Raw genomic sequence first — 15,304 nt, 5'->3', positions numbered from 1 at the left:
CGCCAGCTCCTCAGACGGACCTGGTGACGAGAAGTACTGGAGCATTCATTCCCCCATGAATCCAGACTGCAAGAGGAATCCCAAGACAGCCCCTCACCCCACCCCACAGATACAGTCCTACAGGTCACATGTGAATTTCAGTCCCAGGACTTCCTCACCCAGTTGACAGGGACACAGAGACTGCTCCCAGAGGCGAGCTGATACCGTCTCAGGAGACAGGGAGAGAGCAGAAATAGGAAGACTGGTTCCACAAGGTGCTGCTCGAGAAGGGGCTCTTGAGAAGGAGACAGAGATGAAAGACCCCTTCTCACCCGTACGATGCCCCTCCGTGGGCTCTCTTGGGAATAGAGGCCGGCAGACATGCCTTTTCCTCTCGCTGAGTTTGCGGTCACACAGGCTTTGGTCAACTTCAGCCTCTGCTGGGCGAGGACTCTGCCTCTCCTGCCACCACCAACCCACCCCCGACCTCACAGTTGTGCTGCAAACCAGAGGCCACAGGAACGTTCACTGATGCTCCAGAGAAATGAAATTCATCCTCTTCTCTTGAGCCAACAGACTTTGAGGACATTCAGCATCATGCATTGCCCTCAGAAGATTTTGATTACACAAAAGGAACCCCCAGGACCACATCCACAGTGAGCTGGGTTCTGTTAAGTCTGGATGCAGCTCACTGTAACACAAATCAGGAGGATTTGGAACAATCAGGGGATTTTCCATTTCATGTTCTGCCAGGGAGGTAGATTTAGAAAGAACATGAGTTTGGGGGAGTCTGCACAAGGGCACGTACCACATTAAGTGCACATGTTACTTTGTGCTAGGACAAGAGTTTGAGTCCCTCTGCTCCCCACCTGCAGGGGGGAAGCTTTATGATGGGGGGAAGCAGGGCTGCCTGTGTCCCTCTCTCCCTGTCTATCTCCATCTCCTCTTTCAATTTCTCTGTTTTATAAAATAAAACAGAAAGAAAAAGAGGAAAAGGAAAGAAAAAAATGGCTGCCAGGAGCAGTGAATTTGTACTGTTGACACCAAGCCTCAGAGACAATTGTGGTGGCGGGGAGGAGGGGAGATGGAGAGAGAGAGAGAGAGAGAGAGAGAGAGAGAGAGAGAGAGAGGGAGGGAGAGGAAAGATGGGTCTAGAAATTCAGAGTGGGGATCTGTTGGAATTTTCTTTTTTTCATCTTGTTGTATAAACTTAGGGAAGCTACTTAATATGTTGGAAACCTGAATTTTTATCTTTAAAGTAGAAGCAACCATAAGATTATTTGAGAAATAAATTGCAGTTTTGAGAGGGAAGGAGGCAGGGAGGAATGGAAAGAAGGAAGGAAAGAGGGAAGGAAGAGAGGAAGGAAGGAAGAGAGGAAGGAAGGAAGAGAGGAAGGAAGGAAGGAAGGAAGGAAGGAAGGGGGAAGGGAGGGAGGAAGGAAAGAAGGGAGGGAGGGAATGACTAGCGCTGTTTCTGAAATGTCAACAAAGCAATGTTCTTCTTCACCGCCTTTTCTTTTTTTAAAATATTTATTTATTTATTTTCCCTTTTGTTGCCCTTGTTGGTTTTTTTATTGTTGTAGTTATTATTGTTGTTGTTGATGATGTCATCATTGTTAGATAGGACAGAGAGGAAGGGAAGACAGAGAGGGGGAGAGAAAGACAGACACCTGCAGACCTGCTTCACCGCCTGTGAAGCGACTCCCCTGCAGGTGGGGAGCCGGGGGCTCAAACCAGGATCCTTATGCCGGTCCTTGCGCTTTGCACCACGCTTAACCAGCTGTGCTACCGCCCAACTCCCCCCTCCCTTATTTTCTATTTCAAAATAAGACACTCTAGATTTCATCTAGTCCACATGCACCTGAAAACATCTGAAGCAACTAAACACACAGGATGTTCTGGTCAGATCTAGTGTGGCCAGAATCTGCCTTCCTGACTTGTGTTCTAGCCATATACATGTTCAGGACTTTCCTGACTTCTCCAAGAGTTCTGGCAGGCTTCCTGGACCCATCTGTCTCAGTGCTCCTGATGAAGTTTTGAACATTCAATCCCTCCACACAAACACTGTGCCCACAGCTCCCCCAGTCCACGCCTTCCTTAATCACCCCCTGGTCCCCATACCCCCACCCTCACCCCTCCGCTCAGGGTGGCCAGAAAGGGCTCATTTTCTGCCTCCCTGCCTCCTGGGAGAAGCTCAGCACAGAGCAGTCATGGCTGTCTTCACCTGAGTCCACAGGAGGCAGGAAATACTGTTGTTTTTACATAAAAGTGGCTTAATTTCTGATCCCTCCTTGGCATTGGCCTGACCTTTCCTCCTCTTCTTACACTCTTTGCTGTAAACAGGACCACAACACCCACCCAGCTCCAGGGGGCCCTGAGGACAACAGCAGATTGTCAGGGGGGAGAATAATGCTGTTGAACTATCGCCACTGCAGGAAAAACCAGTAATTCTATCGGGGCTGCTGCTTAGAAGTGATTTAAAAAAAGAAAAAAGCAAGGAGTACAGGGAAGGAGAGATAAGGAGACACTTCTAAACCAGAAAAAGAAAGAAAGAAAGAAAGAAAGAAAGAAAGAAAGAAAGAAAGAAAGAAAGAAAGAATCAAGCATGTATACCCAGTTTACAATTTCATTAACCCTCCAGCAGAAGGAAATTCAACCCCTTCCCCAAGATAGGAGAAGCAGTGAGGTAGCACGGGCTGAGGACAGAGGTGACAAGGGACTTTCCACTCATAGATAGACTCTCAAAGCGGGCTTGTGCCGAAGCCAGAATGTGTGAGGTGTAGCATTTCAGTTTTCCAGATGTTAGGAGTGGGGGGAAGCCCAGGGAACCCGCTATCTGGATAGGCGCGTCATTAATCTGGAAGTCAACGCTGTGATTCTGCGTCAGGGGTGTGGTGTGTCCTTTGAAAGCAGTTTCACATAGGATCCGGCTGGCTGGCTTCCTCTCTCTTGGCTCAATCCAGCAGCCGTCTGTGCTGACTAAGCAACCCCTTCAGTTAGGAAAAGAAGGCCTTTAGGAAAAGAAAGGACTCTCCATCACAGACAAATGGTATCAGAAGCCCCACAAAGAGGAGCTGGCTAAGAGCAGAGGACGGGCCTCACAGAGGCCAAATATGACATTTAGTCAGAAATTTGCTTTATTTTTTTAAAGGTGACTTTTGAAAAAAAATTTTTTTAATATCTTTATTTGTTTATTTGATAGAGACAGCCAGAAATCTAGAGGGAAGGGGAGAGAGAGAGAGAGGGAGAGGGACAGAGAGACACCTGCAGCACTGCTTCACCACTCTCAAAGCTTCCCCCCCTGCAGGTAGGGACTGAGGGCTTGAACCCAGGTCCTTGCACATTGCAACATATGCACTCAGTGTGGTGAGCCGCCACTAGGCCCCATAATACTTGCTTTATACTTTGTAGTTTATAAAGTTCACAAAATGATTATTTGGTGGCCTCTTGCTTCTCCTTCTAGATAGAGGGAAAGAAGAGAAGAGAGGGAGAGGGAGAGAGAGCCATAGAAAGGCTACAGTGATGAAGCTTCCTTCAATTCTGTGGGGGTCAGATTCAGACTGGAGTCATGGCAAAGCAGTACGTAGAAAGCTGCATATCAGGAGTTGGGCGGTAGCGCAGCGGGTTAAGCGCACATGGCGCAAAGCACAAGGACCGGTGTAGGGATTCCGGTTCCAGCCCTCCGGCTCCCCACCTGCAGAGGAGTCGTTTCACAGGCGGTGAAGCAGGTCTGCAGGTGTCTGTCTTTCTCTCCCCCTCTGTCTTCCCCTCCTTCCTCCATTTTTCTCTGTCCTATCTAACGACGATGACATCAATAACAACTACAATAAAAAAAAAAACAAGGGCAACAAAAGGGTAAATAAATAAATCTAAAAAAAAAAAGAAAGAAAGAAAGCTATGTATCCACCCCTATTAAGTGGTTTTCAAAGCTTTTACACCATCTCATCTTGAATATATATATATATGTATATATATATATATATATATGTTTACTTACACCATCTCATTTTGAATATACATAAGTGAATATATATTCATACATTTATTCATTTGCACACATGCACATAAACACATTACCCCCCCCCACATAAACACATTACCACCTTTTACCCATCCAAAGGTCACTCTGTGAAGAACACTGCCTTCTCTTCTATTTGATATTTTGTAGTATAGCATGGCATGGGGTAGGACAGTGGCTAGCCCAGGACCTAGCACAACCTCCATATTGAAGCTCAGTGGCCTCCTCAGTCCACTTTATAAAGGTTTTTCATTCTTTGTTGTAAGAGATGAAGAGATAGACAATGAGAGAGGAGAGACAACACAGCACATCTCCCCCCAGTACCATCCATGGTGTTCCCCCGTGGCACTGGGGTTTGAACCCAGGACTATCATATCTTGCACAGTAAGTCATGGTCTCTACCAAGTGAATTATCTGCCAGTCCCCTCCTTGCTTTGGCTTGTTCACAACCTTCTAGTTCAATTTCACAACCCCAGAAATGAGTTGCAATCCCCAGCTTTAATTCCCTTCACACACACAGACACACACACACACACACACACACACACACACACACTCACACACACACACACACACACACACACACACACACACACACACACACACACACACACACACACACACACTCAGTCTGCAGCCAACTCTTTTCCTTGGCTCCTTGAACTCCTCTCCCTCTTCTGGGTTTCCAGGCCTGGAAGCCTGAGAACTACACTACCCCAAAGCACCTCAGCAGTAAGATTCAAGTTGTCTCTGCTTATAAGATGCCCCTCTGTGGGCTCTCTAAGGTGCAGGGGGCTGGCAGGCAGGCCTCCTCCTCCAGCTGGAGCTGCAGTCTCTTGGGTTTTGGTCAACTTTGGTCTTTGTTGGGCCAGGACTACACATTTCCTGTCACCACCAACCCAGCCCCCGATCTCACAGTTCCGCCAACAAACCAGAGGCCAACCTCTGTCCTTCTGATCATCCCCGTGACATTTTAAGAGTCAAATTCCCAGCTTAACTGTCCTCTTTGGTCTTTCTGTTCCTAGCAGAACCTCAGTTGACACAAAAATTTACTAAAAGAATGCACTCAATTTGTGTAGAAACCAAGGCTTAGGCCAGTGACTGGGGTAAGGTCACCTAGTGGCCAGCTGCAGGTCTCTGGCTCAGCCAAGCCCCCCATTGCCTGGCTCTCCTTCTAGTCTCCCACAGTTGTATATGTTTAATAATGCTGTTGGGCCTTTTGTTTATAGAAAATCATACTCTTGTGCATACCTGGATTTGGTAAAAAGAAAAAACTAGTGTTAAAAAATTTTCTCGGTGGAGCTAAGATGGCGGCTTGGAGACAACACCTGGTGTGAGCTCTGCAAGGAAGCTGCTTTCAACCTGGGAATCTCGGCCACCAGGTTCCAGATGCTACCATGATGCCAACCTGATTTCCCTGAGCAGACGACCCCACCACTGTGTCTTGAAGCCCCACCTCCCCAGATTCCTGGCCCACCAGAGAAAGAGACAGACTGGGAGTATGGATCAACCTGCCAATGTCCAAATTCAGGAGGGAAACAATTACAGAAGCAAGATCTCCCATCTTCTGCACCCCACAATGATCCTGGGTCTATACTCCCAGAGGGGTAAAGAACAAGAAAGCTTTCAATGGAGGGGGTTGGATATGGCATGCTGGGGGTGGGAATTGTATGGACATGCACCCCTCTTATCCTGTAGTCTTGTCAATATTTCCATTTTATAAATAAAAAATATTTTTTAAAAAGTCCCTCCTCCTTATCTAGCTAAATCTCATTTGTGTTGGTGCCTATATCAACCTACTCTGACCTTTCCTTTTTTGTGAATTTCTGCATCTGGAACCATTGAACCCTGCTAAAGACATAAATATTTTCTTACTGGTGTGTGTGTGTGTGTGTGTGTGTGTGTGTGTGTGTGTGTGTGTGTGTGTGTGTGTGTGTTCTGTTTTTCTCCAGACTAAGTGACTAAAGACTCAAGTGCTTTGAAGGCAGAAATTCTAGCATTCCTTCAGGTAATCTATGTCCAGCAAACACAGCTGCTTTAACTAACATATATTGCCCTTGTGATGGTTTATACACAAAGATAAAAGGCTAAGTGCTGCAAAGCAGACACCTCCAAAGGGGAACTTTCAATAAGAAGAGTTTTAATCAAGAATCCTCTTGCCAAAAGGAAAAATGGGACCTAGTCCACCAGGAAGATACAGAAAAAGAAGGGGGGAGGGTGTCCTTCTCCTTATTGGATTCTGCTCCTACTTCACTCATCTCTTCATTGTCCCTCCCTTTGGTTTCTTCAACTGTTTGGCAAGAATAATGCATACGGTGAGTGCTTTAGAAGGTGATCCACAAGCCCCCTTTGAGGAGACAGATTTCAGTACTTCCAGCCACCCAATGCACTTACATCAGTCTGGAAAGTATCTCCTGCCATTTGGGGTTGAGCTCTGAGCTCTGACTCAAAGGTCATTGCCTTTGCCACCAGGGGTTCATTGTGGGTTGCAGTCAGGGGTTGGGGTTGGGGGTGGGGAGAGTCAGCATCCCCTGGAACTTAATAAAAATGCATCCTCTCCACCCCAACTCAATCTGAATTGGAAATCTAACAGATGAGTTCAGAGTTCAGGTGGAGATATCTGCTCTGACCTGTGACGTGAACCACAGACACTTCCCTCCCTGCACTGGGTCCAGTCTCCGCCACCAGAGGCTGAATGAAGCCAGGTCTGGGCAGGGCTGGGTTCACTCCGCCCTGGTGTGAATGACACCACAGGTCTGGGCAGGGCTGGGTTCACTCCACCCTCTGACATCATGGTCATCTTGAAAAGAGTTTGAGACCCTTGCAGGTGAGGGAGCCAGGTGGTGAAGTAGGTCTGCAAGTCTCTCTCTCTATCTGTCTGTCTTTCTCTCTCCTTCTCTCTCTCTCCCTCTCTATCTCTCTCCCTCTCCATCTCTATCTCCCCGCTCCTCTTTCAATTTCTCTCTGTCTTATCCAATAAAATGGTAAAAAAAAATGGCCACCAGGAGAAGTGGATTCCTAGTGCCAGCACCAAGATCCAGTAATAACACTGAAGAAAAAAAAAAAAAAAATATATATATATATATATATATATTAGATGTGTCATAGTCACCAAAAAGGAGAGGGAGAAGGTGGTGGGGACTTTGGAGAGAAGGGTCCACTATGTGGTAAAGCATGGAAACTTGACTTTTGGCAAGAAGCAAAACAGTACACACAGAGATGTTAGTAGGAGCTGGGGAACCTGGGATCTACATTCTATCTGTGTCCCACATCAATGCTTCTTCAATAGTAAATAAATAAAATCGAGCCAAGTCTTTCCCCCAGATGAGCTTCCTCACCACGCAGAGTTTTCCACAAGTTCTTTTGTTATTCTTTATTGAAAGCAGGAGCTCACCCGTGGGGGAAGAGCATGTGTGTGTGGAATTTGCACAGCGAATCAGGAGGTGCCACAACTGTGCTTGACTCGCGATAGGACCGAAAGTGGGTTTGCACATGGGGAGAGGCAAGGAACGGAGGCAGAAATGACTCCACAACTAACACGTCCCTTCCTGCTTGTCCACCCAGCTTTGCCACCTACCCTACTCCCTGGCCCCACTGACCTAAGAGGATTCTGCACACCAGGTTCCCTAGACCTAGCCGCATGCTGATACTGCCATGCCAGGTACTCCATGCAGGGACCAGGCTGCTAACCAGCCACCCATTCAAATGCAGAAAGGAAGTGTGTAGAGAAACAGGAAATGGGAAAGGAATAATACAAAGCCTGAAGGTCTGAGCCAAGTGGGAGGGTAACACCTTGTGGGAATTTGTAATTGTGGCTCTGAGCACTTCTGCTTCATGTTGACCACAAAACCAAGGCTCCAGAAGATCCTTTACAAATGGCACAGGCATTATGGGATGGGATGGATAGGATGGATGGGAAGGGGTGGGATGGGATGGGATGGGATGGGATGGGATGGGATGGGATGGGATGGGATGGGATGGGATGGGATGGAGTGGGATGGGGTGGGGTAGGATGGGGTGGGGTGGGATGGGGTGGGATAGGATGGATGGGATGGGATGGGATGGGGTGGGATGGGGTGGGGTGGGGTGGGATAGAGTGGGGTGAGGTGGGATGAGGTTGGGGCATATGAGATTTGGTTTTCTACCCAGAAAGGAACATCCTCTAGTTCACTATCTGAGTGGCCCCTCTGCTAATACCACTCCGATCCTTTACAAGGGCAGCTTGGTCGGGTGGTTGGGTTTAGGACAGTACCTTTGCAGTAGATAAGAAACCAGTGATACTTCCTGATTTCTCCAGAAAAAGAGCCAGTGTCCAGCACAATGTGTAGAGGAAAGACACTTTCCAGGCTTCCTGTCTAAATCTATCCAGGGGAAGATATTGACAAAAACACCAGGCAGGTGTGAGTTGCTCAAAGTGCTGAGTATCTCAGGAACTTCTGGGAGATAACATCCATCTAAGAAAGGCCACCGGGAGGGAATGAAGGGCCATCCTGTAGTCAACAGGGCTTCTTAGTCACCTGCCTGTCACCTGTGTAGCAGGACTTTCTTGGATGAGGAAGCATCCAGCTCCTCCACTCTGCAGACTACTTCCTCCTCCCCCACGGCATCTGCTCCCCATCCTTGAAAAGCTACTCTGGGGACCCCACCCCACACAGCTTCCCATGCCTGCCACCCCTAGCCCAGAGGAGCAGAAAAAAAACATAGGTAATTTTCCTCCTTAAAACAATAATAGGGAATCGGGCTGTACCACAGCAGGTTAAGCGCATGTGGAGCAAAGTGCAAGGACCAGCATAAGGATCCTGGTTCAAGACCCCGGCTCCCCACCTGCAGGGGAGTCACTTCACAGGCGGTGAAGCAGGTCTGCAGGTGTCTATCTTTCTCTCCCCCTCTCTGCCTCTCTGTCTTCCCCTCCTCTCTCCATTTCTCTCTGTCCTATCCAACAACAATGTCACCAACAACAATAATAACAATGGAAACAACAAGGGCAACAAAAAGGAAATAAATAAATAAATATTTTTTTAAATGAAATAAATAAATAAATAAAAGCTGCCACCCCACTCTCCTTCCTGAGAGCAGAAAGTGCAGAGTTATTGGATAACCCAAGTGGTATCCTGTAAATGATCGACAGCTGCCCCATGAAAGACAGAACATCAGTTCACCTGAAGCCAGTGGGAGTCTCTCCTGTTCAAAACCAGCTCTCAGACAGCAAACTCAGGGTGGACTGTCACACATTTCCAAACGTCCTTATCGAAATCTAGAACAATAACAAGTTAGAGAGAGGTGAGTCCTTGCTTGCCCGGGAATTCTCTGTTTCCTGGAAATGAAGGTCTGAAGATGCTGGGCTCTGCCGAGGTTCCTGGAGCCTCTGAGGTGGAGAAAGCTCCCAGGTGAAGACGTTTCCTCCTACTGCAAGAAGCCTGGCCTCTGGCCTTCATTCAGTGATTAGTCTCCAATTCCAATACAAACCGAGGTCTGCCCTGCCCACGCCTGGCCCCTCCACATCTTTCAGGTCTAGATTCCTGTTCCACAGAAGTGAGACCCCACTGCCCTCCAGAAGCAACTACAGCCCTAAATCTCACGCTCCCTTGCCTCTGTATGCGGCAGTGTCTTTTCTTCTTAATTTTTAAAAATTGTATTAGTAATTTAACATTTGATTTACAAGACTGCATGTCAGTAGGGGTATAATTCCACACCGTTCCCACCACCGGAGTTCCAAATCTCCAATCCCTCCATTGCAAGTCCCTCAGCCAGAGTAAGAGCGGAGACACAGAGGGGGCACTGTCTCATCTGTCCCCTCTCAGTGCCAACCCTTCCATTCTAACCCCACCCCACCCCCTGAGCTAACTGTCCTGGCAAACTTGCCATATAACCTCCACTCCCTTCTCTATGAGTCATGAGCAGACAGAAATGGAAACACATACAGAAGGGGTTTCCTTTCTCTTTCTCTACCTTTCATTTCTTTTAAATAATAAAAGGAACATTCCAAGACAGGATGGAGCACAGGTGGTGGTCCTATAGCCCTAGCTGGAACTATCTGCGTGCAATCTGCCACAATCTGCCTGCATATCTTCATGAAGGGATGGGCAGTGATTCCTTCAGTCCCCATCTGAAGCCACACCGAATCCTCCCTATGCTTGTGGCCTCACCTCTTGGTGTTTTTATTTTGAAAGTTGTACTTTGGGTTTAAGAGTAATCTTTCAACCCAGGGTTATGAACATGATGAATCCTATAGATATTTCCAAATGCCTTTGCTAGACATTGACAGCAATTCACACCCCATGCAGTGACTATGATGCCCATTTTGCCACTGGGGTATGAATGAATGTCTCCAGCTTTGCCAGCTGGATGAAAAGAAACTGGCCTCTGGCTAATCTCACACTTGCTTCTTTTTTTTTTAAATAATTTATTTCTTTATTGGGGAATTAATGTTTTACATTCAACAGTAAATACAATAGTTTGTACATGCATAACATTCCCCAGATTCCCATTTAACAATACAACCCCCACTATGTCATTCATCATCTTTCATGGACCTGTATTCTCCCCACCCATCCACCCACCCCAGACCAAGAGACCCCTCACAGAATGGGAGAAGATCTTTACATGCCATACATCAGATAAGAGTTTAATAACCAACATATATAAAGAGCTTGCCAGACTCAACAACAAGACAACAAATAACCCCATCCAAAAATGGGGGGAGGACTTGGACAGAATACTCACCACAGAAGAGATCCAAAAGGCTGAGAAACACATGAAAAAATGCTCCAAGTCTCTGATTGTCAGAGAAATGCAAATCAAGACAACAATGAGATATCACTTCACTCCTGTGAAAATGTCATACATCAGAAAAGGTAACAGCAGCAAATGCTGGAGAGGGTGTGGGGTCAAAGGAACCCTCCTGCACTGCTGGTGGGAATGTAAATTGGTCCAACCTCTGTGGAGAACAGTCTGGAGAACTCTCAGAAGGCTAGAAATGGACCTACCCTATGACCCTGCAATTCCTCTCCTGGGGATATATCCTAAGGAACCCAACACATCCATCCAAAAAGATCTGTGTACACATACGTTCTTGGCAGCACAATTTGTAATAGACACTTGCTTCTTTGGTTGGTGAAACTCTGTGTCTTTCACACACTCCGACCATCTGAATCTCCTCGACCATTAACTTCCTGCTTAAAACCTTGGCCCATTTTTCCATTAGAATTTTCACTTTCTTCCTATAGAATAGTTCACACTGACAGAATTTTAAACTTCTATGACTAGAAGAATTATCTGTGTCCTTCCCCACCCCCTGCTTTCCAACTTTCTATAAGGTCTATTTACCCATGCAAATCATTTTAACTTCTGTAATCAAATGAACATTTTTTTCTTTTTAATTATTTGATGAGATATCATTTGTTTGTTTAATGAGGAAGACTGAAGGAGGACAGGACATTATTATCTGCCATCCTGTCGAGCAAACTCAGGACCTCAAGCAAGCAAATCCTGCACTCTACCCCCGCCCCATACACACACAGACACACACAAGCTACCTCTTTCTCTCTTTGCTCTATTAAAATCAAGCCTGGCTTCCTATCTTACTTAGATTCCCTCCCACTGTTCTCATTGTCATGTGTTACAGTCCTCACTATTCAGGAGCTAGCTCTCAGAAAGGACAGTCCTTGAATTTCAGACAACCATTTCTTTAAAAGCAGCCCTGCAGAAGTAACACAGCAAATCAGGCTAGACTCAGCTCACTAACGCATGTTAAGGAAAGGCATCTCAGGCAAGATAAACCAAAAAAAAAAAAAAAAAAAACAGAGAGAAGGAGGTAGAAAGGGGGGAGCAGGAGGGCTCTGGTCACTCTTGGTTTGACACAAACAGGATAGAAATTCATCATGTCTGTGCCTAAGTACAGTAGTAATGTCACACAGAGATCTAAGACCAAAGGGACAGCAGGGTCCCAGTCCCCAGGGTTTGTTTCCATGGGGAAGTGAAGCCCACATAGAAGGGCTGTACTGTACAGGGTCTGTCCATAGGCAGAGAAGGGAGAACTCACCTCTGAATGGGTGATCAGGGAGAGTCTCAGAGAGGGTGAATTTGAGATCAGATGTCCATGGTGGTAAGGATTTTAACAGGTGGAAGATGAGGTTGTGCAAGAAAATGATGATGTGGCAGGGACAGGAAACTGGGGATGGCCTCGAGCCCTTGGAGTAAGTGGTGAGCTGGCGATGAGCACGCAGAAGACGAGGAAGAGATGTGCTGGAATGTCTCATGAGTCCTGTCTCCAAAGTCTGAAGGGTCTGGGCTTGACCCTGTGGGCGATGGAGGACCAGGTCCAGATAGAAACGAACTGGCCACTTGGCCCCTTTGCTGGAGCTGGAGCTGGCCCTGCAAGAAATAAAAGGGGAGGGGGTACAGAGAGGATGCCCAGTTGTATTTGACCTTCTAAATCACTTGGAACTTTTTTTTATCACTGGGGTTTGCTGCCTACAGTATGAATCCACTGCTCCTGGCTGTCATTAATTTTTCCCATATTGCTATTGTTGTTGCTGCTTTTGTTGGATAGGACAGAGAGAGATGGAGAGGGGAGGGGGAGACAGAGAGGGGGAGAGAAAAACACCTGCAGATCTGTTTCACCAATTATGAAGCGACTCCTCTGCAGGTGGGGAGCCGGGGGCTCTAACCGGGATCCTTATGCCGGTCCTTGCACTTTGCTCCACGTGCACTTAACCCACTGCGCTACTGCCCGACTCCCAGATGTTACCATTCATATCTCAGTCTGATGTGACACTGAAAGACACTCATCAAATTGTTATATTTCTATATATAGCCTGTTCACATAATACTAATTTTATAAACAAAAAGTGGAAACTTTCAGACTTCTGTTTAACTTCTTCACCTGTATAGATACTGATGAAGTTTATCTCCCATCTAACAAGGGAGCGTGTTTGTTTGTTTGTTTGTTTGTTTGTTTGCCTCCAGGGTTATCTCTGGGGCTCGGTGTCTGCACTATAAATCCACTGCTCCTGGAGGCCATTTTTTCCCATTGTTGTTGTTGCTGTTATTGTTGTAGGATAGGACAGAGAGAAATGGAGAGAGGAGGGGGAGACAAAGAGGGAGAGAGAAAAAGACACCTGCAGACTTGCTTCGCCACCTGTGAAGCGACTCCCCTGCAGGCGGGGAGGCGGGTGCTTGAAGCTGGATCCTTACGCGGGTCCTTGCACTTAGTGCTATGTGTGCTTATCTGGGTGCACCACCGCCAGGCTCCCCTGGGATCATCTTTACATGATCAAGTTAATGGGATGGAATATGCTCAGGAAGTCTCTCACCAAAGCCACTGGCTCCACCGTTCCCCACCCCCAATGATTCTGAGGCTGTGTTATCTGGGAGCTTTCTCTTCTGCCTAAATCTGCCTCGGAATCAAGCATGGTCACACATCAGTGAAACAGCTCACAGTGTGTTCCTTTGTCAATGTACAACCCAGATTCATACCCAGTCCCCACTGTATTTAAGGAAGTTATAGTGTTGTTCTCTCTCTCTCTCTCTCTCTCTCCCCCCCCTTCTGTCTTTATCTAGAAAAAAAGACTTCTTAAAGAAAGTACAGTCACATTTTTAGGATTCCTTAGAGTTTTTTTTTCTGCTTCTCCTCTTATCTATATATAAAAAAAAAATGAAGCAGGTGGGTAGTAGAAATCTACTGCTTGGGTTGTGGGGACAACAGAACCCTCCTTCACTGCTGGTGGGAATGCCAATTGGTCCAACCTCTGTGGAGAACAGTCTGGAGAACTCTCAGAAGGTTAGAAATGGACCTACCCTATGACCCTGCAATTCCTCTCCTGGGGATACATCCTAAGGAACCCAACACATCCATCCAAAATGATCTGTGTACACATATGTTCTTGGCAGCACAATTTGTAATAGCCAAAACCTGGAAGCTGCCCACGTGTCCAACAGCAGATGAGTGGCTGAGCAAGTTGTGGTATATATACACACTGGAATACTACTCAGCTATTAAAAATGGTGAATTCACCTTCTTCACTTCAGGTTAGATGGAGCTTGAAAAAAAATGTGTTAAATGAGATAAGTCAGAAAGAGAATAGTAGGGGGCCAGGCAATAGCATAGCAGGTTAAGTGCACATGGTACCAAGAGCAAGGACCCCAGTTTGAGCCCCCAGCTCCCCACATGTACAGGGTCGCTTCACAAGGGGTGAAGTGGGTCTGCAGGTGTCTATATTTCTCTCTGTCTTCTGTTATATATTATCTCTGTCTTCTCCTCCTCTCTTGATTTCTCTCTGTCCTATCCCACAACAACAGTGTGGTAACAATAACAACAAGGGCAACAAAGTGGGAAAAATGGCCTCCAGCAGCAGTGGGTTCATAATTCAGGCACAGAGCCCCACTGATAACCCTGGAGGCAGAAAAAGAATGAAAGAATGAAAGAAAGAAAGAAAGAAAGAAAGAAAGAAAGAAAGAAAGAAAGAAAGGAAGGAAGGAAGAAGAAAGCAAAGAGAAGGATGAATATGGATGATCTCATTCATAGACAGAAGTTGAAAAATAAGAACAGAAGGGAAATCACAAAGCAGAACTTGGACTGGAGTTGGTGTATTGCGCCAAAGTAAAAGACTCTGGGGTGGGGGGAAGTGTTCAGGTCCTAGAACGTGATGGCAGAGGAGGACCTAGTGGGGGTTGGATTATTATGTGGAAATGTTCTGCATGTACAAATCATTGTATTTTACTGTCAACTGTAAATCATTAATTCCCCAATAAATAAATTAAAAAAAAATCTACCACTTAGGTGCCAACTTTTGTTGGTTTATCTCCTGGCCTCTCCTGCCCCATTTGCACACACATGCAAACACACATGCGCACACACGCGCGTGCGCACACACACACACACACACTATCATCACCACCACCCACCAGCCTCCTCCTCTTTCTCAGCCTAGTGGTTCTCGGTGAAGTTGATGGGCTCTGGAGTGGGTCCTGTGAGCTGGGCTAAGCCAATCACATAGCACCCCTGACCATGTGAATTGTGCAGGGATGGGCTCTTAGTCCAGTCAGAAGGCCAGGAGAAGCAATGCACTTTTGGGACATTGAGCCAAAGATCGACTTTTTTCCTGCTGTTATGAGAGCTGTTGGCAATCACTTTTCAAAGGGAGAGCCCACATATAGGAAAGAGAAGCAAGAAGATGCAAGTGAACTGTTGTGTCATTTTCATGTTAACTCATCACTGACACCATGGCTGAACTATTCTGGACACCTGACTATGCCATCAGACTATTTACTTAAGCATTTATGTTTTGATGAGTTTCATCTTCCTTG

Source organism: Erinaceus europaeus, chromosome 4 (genome assembly GCF_950295315.1).
Source record: "Erinaceus europaeus chromosome 4, mEriEur2.1, whole genome shotgun sequence".
NCBI classification, from domain to species: domain Eukaryota; kingdom Metazoa; phylum Chordata; class Mammalia; order Eulipotyphla; family Erinaceidae; genus Erinaceus; species Erinaceus europaeus.
Note: the sequence above shows the minus strand (reverse complement) of the source record.